Source organism: Dendropsophus ebraccatus, chromosome 3, assembly GCF_027789765.1.
Source record: "Dendropsophus ebraccatus isolate aDenEbr1 chromosome 3, aDenEbr1.pat, whole genome shotgun sequence".
Classification (NCBI taxonomy): Eukaryota; Metazoa; Chordata; class Amphibia; order Anura; family Hylidae; genus Dendropsophus; species Dendropsophus ebraccatus.
In genome coordinates this window covers 171,340,809-171,346,808 of record NC_091456.1, presented here as the reverse complement: position 1 = coordinate 171,346,808, position 6,000 = coordinate 171,340,809, and positions in this window count along the sequence as shown.

Genomic DNA, 6,000 nt, shown 5'->3' with positions numbered 1-6,000 from the left:
GCTTGGTGAACAGCCCGGGGCCTTTGGTAAAGTTAATCCGCCGCTGCTCATAGCACACCTTACAGGGACTGAAGAAAGGGAGTCACATGGGTAGAGGAAGTGTAGGGTCTTTTTGTCTTCAGACTCTGTAGAGGAAGGACACCAGCCGGAATGCTCTCTGCAGCAATCCAGTTGGGCCCTGGCTCCTGCCAGGTCCCCAGTCTTAGTTATGGTCTAGACAGACAGTACATGTATCTAGACACAGTTTCTTCTCAAGTAACTCCACTCATCACTATGCAGTGTTAATGGAGACCTGTCACCCCCGTGCCGGGGTGAAGGGCATCCTACCCCCGCTAGAGACCCTTATACTATACCCTTCTCTCCAAGTCCTGCGCCTGGAACCGGTCCCGGGACGGAGATATACCTGTCGGAAGCTTCCACTAGAGAGGACAAGTCAGGGATCATCTCAACCCACGCCGTGGACTAGGAGAGAGACAGTGCAGGACAGTATCCACAAAGAAAGTAAAGGAACTGATCCGGATAGAGCAAAGTTGCTAGAAGCCTATGAACTCTATCTCCCAGCGCGGGTGTAAGCAGGGAACCCTCAGCACTCCGCTCATCCTAGGTAACAAGGTCTGGGGCTTGTGTCACCCTCTAGGACGGGTCACCCGACACTGGTGGGTAATAGGTGGTGCAAAGACCAAAGAGTAAAAACACAGGCACAAGTATTCTCTCTACTCTCAAGTATTCTTCTATTTCTACCTCCGAAGTTCCGGCAGAGCACAGTACTACTTGGGTTGGGACTCTCTCGACATCCTCCTCTCTACTTTTCTGATCCTCTGTTTCATCTTTCATCATGCAACCCAGTCAGCACGACTGTATCACTCCTTCTACTCTCAGTGCAGATCTGAACTCTACAGTATTAAGTAACTTATCAAGTGTAAAGTATTGTATCAAGGCAAAGCTGTAATATCTACTGCCTACCTCAAGTATCTTCAGAGTAAACAAGATTCTATTTATGCTAAAGAGACTCTGTGGTTCCTCGCTAAGCACCGACACAGCACACACACTTCTTGGGTCATCTCCACTTTCTGTAGGTGGCAGTACCAGTAGTCCGGATGGGTAACTACTCCACTCCAGACCACCGTGATAACTACCCAAGGGACCCCGCAACAGCCCGGCAGGTCACTGACCACAGGGAAACAAGGTATAGCCGGCCTGTTAAAATAACCGGCACTGGCGTCATGACATAACATTACTGGGCAAGGCTATATCTCAGCCAACCACCATAGAACTGGCATCACACCTTACCATCTGGCAAGTGAACGGCCGTACCTCCACACCGGAGGTCACCACACCGTAGACTATATACTGTACATACCGTGCAAAGGGGAATAGGTGAGGAGATTTATAAAGCTTTCTGCAGATGGGAGCTGTCACCCCTAGCAACCAATTAGAGTACAGCTTTCATTTTCAAAAAGAAATCTGATTGGTTGCTATGGGAAACCAATGTAATCTGCCCCATAGATCACAGATAATTGTGTGTTCCATAGAGGTAAAGCATTAGCTGCCATCTCTGAGTGACAACAACCATGGCCGCCAACACATGTGCCAGCCATTGCTGTTACTAGAGGATACACAGACCGGTGTCGGGGACAGACATATACAGTGAAACTGAGCAGACAGCGCCGTACATTGTGTAGTGGCTGTGCAGGGTTACTGCAGCTTAGCTTCCATTCACTTCAATGGTAACCCAGCACAGGCAGCACACAATGGATACCACTGTCTCTTTTCTTTGTGCATGTGGGTGCCACTCATCTGATATTGATGACCTATCTTGAGGTATTTTACCAGGACAACCCCTTTAATGACTGTGACTCTGTATGAATTATAGAGCATTTTCAATCCTTATTTTTGACAGCAGGAACGGGCCTGGGATTAGAACATCCTGTTGTGTGACAATCTGTCCGTCTCCTGCAATGCATGCTGGGAAAGAAGCCAGAGGAATCCTGTGCACACAGAGCGGGATCGTGTGAAAGGTTGGTGGAATTAGAATAAAACGCTCTGCAGGGAATGTACGAATGGTAGGAATCTCCCACACCACTGGAGCAGCACGTTACACAACATGCAGAGCATTCCTCTGTACCAGATGGTGGTACAGTTTGTGCAACTCCCATTAACTTCTATGTGAGGGATGAACAGACTGAATTCCAGCGCCTGAGGTGATAAAACTTCTTCCACTGATGCATCTTCAATACATGGCAAGATCAGGATAAGGCAACGTTCACATCTTCTTTTTGCCATACAGTGGAAGTATACGCCAACGTATGCCTTTTTTTTTTTTAAACGTATCTATTGCATACGTTACGTTTGCTGCGTTTTTACATCTGTTACATCCTTCTGGCCAGATTCAGCATATAGAATAGTCACATGATCAGAGCTTCATTCTCTAGAGGTGTTGTTGATGTCTTCTTCCGGCAGATGAAAATGTGAGCATTTTGCTGACATACGTCGTTCATAGACAGCAATGTAAAAAAAAAAGAGTACAGTAGTATCTCGGTTTAGGAGTAACCTGGATTGCGAGCACGTTGCAAGAAGAGCTCACAGTTTTTCAAAATTGTAACTTGGTGTAAGAGCATTGCTTTGGTTTAAGGACTCCCTGTATTGGGAGGAGGGGGAAGGGCCATGGTCTGCATAGCGTGGTCTACAGCACTGTACTCTAATCCAGGAAGTCTCCCTCACCTTCCAAATCATAGCAGATCCACTTCAGGCTGGGGCTTGCATAAGGGGACAGGACTGTGGAGGTAATCTCTTCATAGCTGTAACCCCTCTATCCCTGGACAGAGAGTGCTGCATGTATGTGCCCACATCTGCCCTGCTCATTTCTCCATGCTCCCTGCAGTCTCTGCCAGCCCTTGTTTCCCACGCTCTCCATTCCTGCTATAATGTGCCTGCACTTACACTCAGCTATACACACTGCTGCAATAATGTGCCTGCACTTACACTCAGCTATACACACTGCTGCTATAATGTGCCTGTACTCACACTCAGCTATACACACTGCTGCTATAATGTGCCTGCACTTACACTCAGCTATACACACTGCTGTATGGAAAAGTTTCTGTCACTGTCCTCCTGCACAGCTCTGTGATTCTCACTTCCTGATTGGTCCATGCTAAGCACACACCCCTTCCCCATTGCTGTCATGTGACCACACAGACCTCTGACAGCAGCCTTCTCTATTCTAGCCAGTTGTACAACACTACGGCATTGTGGGTATCTGCAGCTCCATTGTGTATCTACAAACTGTTGCTTTATCAGGTTTATGCAGTTACTTTATACATTATACACCACAAGCTGATTGCTATACTGTACAGTAACGTATAATATCATATATTCTGCTGTTTCTCATTGTTTTGTTTCATCTGTTTTACATGTTATTCAGAATAGAAAATGATTATTTTTGGGGTGTGGAACCAATTGTCTGCATTTACATGATTTCTTAATTTGCTTTGGTTTAAGAGTGGATTTGGATTACAAGCACAGTCCCGAAACGAATTATGCGCGTAATCCAAGGCCATGTTGCCTAACAACCTCTGTGAGATGCCAGCAGATCGGGGGTCTCATGATAGGTGTGGATCCAATGTGTCCCCTGGATTGGATATACCATAAATGCTCAGATGGAAACACCCACTTAAAGGCAAAAATATCCATGTTAAGCTGCTGCTATCCTGGTATGGTATTTGGGTGTCTACTGCTCACCTATAACAGATCGCAACCTCCAACAACTATTTGCCTACTCCCCCCAGAAGTGGCGTGATCCCTCGTTGCCTTCTTCTCCCGGCGCCAGCACAAACCAATGTAGTCTACGCCACCTCTGGTGAACATGTGTAAGCCGGCCAGCACGGGGGTAGTAGGCTAGTAGTTGTCAGATTATTTGCTCCTGTCATCTGTGTTGCCAGGCGGTGGGAGGCTGCACTTCTATTGGGGGATCCATTTCTGGGCATGACCTATTTTTTTGCAGAGGGGGTTGCGGCACAAATTGCGTGAATGAGTAGCATAAGCCGTGTGAAAACCCCCCTCCCCATCTAACAACTGAGTTTTAAAGCCTAAAAATTCCATAACATAGGAAAGGTTATACAATGCTGCCACCCTGTGGTCATTAAAGGAGTGGCTCACAAATCGCCGTTAAAATAAATGTGCCTAAAAAGATCCATACCCTTTACCTCCAATACAACCTGTGAATAATATGTTTTTATGAAAATTGTAGAGTGACGGGAAGAGTTACTAAAGCTCATCCTGTTCTGGTTTATGCGTTTCATATTCGCTGTGGTCTGTCCTTAGGCTTCCTGCACATGAGGTAAGGTCCTAGTTATAAAGAACTGGAATTTGGCACTCACATAAGTGTATGTGACTGTACTGCACTTTCATATGCCTCCAATTTCATAGTTTTTTGGTCTGCATATAGTATGCAACAGAAAATTCCACCCAATGCTGTATTATGGCAGTAGCCTCTATAAATCATCGCTTCCAGGGTAGAATATGGTTGCATTACTGCTATATATTACTGCTCAAGCAGTCCTCAAACTGGTCCCAGTGGCTTAAAGCGACTCTGTACCCACAATCTGTGGGTACAGATAGCTGCTTTTAATCCAAGATCTGTCCTGGGGTCCGTTCGGCAGGTGATGAGGTTATTGTCCTAAAAAACAACTTTTAAACTTGCAGCCCTGTGTCAAACTGGCGTCGCCTAAAACAGTGCTCCTCAATTCCAGTCCTCAGGCCTCACCAACATGTCATGTTTTGAGGATTTCCTTAGTATTTCACAGGTGATCTAATTATACTCAGTGCATCAGGTATCACAGGAGTCCTTTGTAAGGGAAATCTTCAAAACATGACCTGTTGGTGAGGCCTGAGGACTGGAAGTGAGAAACACTGGCCTAGAGTATCTGTGCCCTAATCTTGCACCACCCCTCCGTCCCTCCTCCCCACCCTCTTCACCATTAGGAATGCCACTGGCAGGATTTTTCCTATTCCTCTGCAGTGAACACTGCACAGGTGCCTTAACAATCCAGCCCATGTACCGTGCTCACACAGGTGATGAATAGGAGAATACCTGCATCACCTGCTGAATGGACCCCAGGACAGATCTTGGATTAAAAGCAGCTATCCGAAGGTACAAGTGGTTTGGGGTGGGCAGATTGTGGGTACAGAGTCGCTTTAACAGGATAAAGGGGTTATCCCATGATAACATTGTTTCTTCCATCAAGGTCAATACCACACACAAGCTGAAGAGTGGTGCACCCTCTGGAAGAAAGCGGACATGCTTATCTAATTATGGATAATCCTTTCAATTTCTAATGAAGTTCCCTGTAATCTGTAATGTGATTTATGGTATATAGCAATATTAGCTCCACTTCCATGCAGCAGAACACCCAACAAATTAGCAAACGTCATGTGGTTTCAAAGGATTGAAGGGTATGGGTAACTTCAAGGTGGCCTTTTAGGAGAGGCCATCTTTAAAGTGTCATTGTCATTACAAAAAACTTTTGACGTGTCCTAGAGACATGTCAAAAGTTTTGATTGGTGCGGGTTTGAGTGTTCAAACTATACCGATCGGGAGAACGAGCTGGGAGTGTCCTCTTTCCCCGCTCTGTGTCTGCATAATAAGTCAGGCTCCATAATAAGCCTGACTAATCATGTGACAGAGCCGGGAGAGGACTGCACTTGAATGGTCTTCTCCACATCGGCATGGGTCTGCCTGAGATTGCTGTACCTTTATGCTGGGTTTACACGGAGTAATAATTCGGCCGATCGTACGATTAACGATTTTGAAGTAACAATTTTTTTTTTCAACGATCAGCGTTTAGACAGAACAATATATCGTACGGAAAAATCGGTGAACGACTGTTTACACGGAACAATCTGCGAATTTTTTGCGAACGACGATTTAAGAACAGGTTAGAAGATCAAAATGAACAAATTCTAGCTTGTCGTTTGATCCTTATCGTGCAAATTCAAACG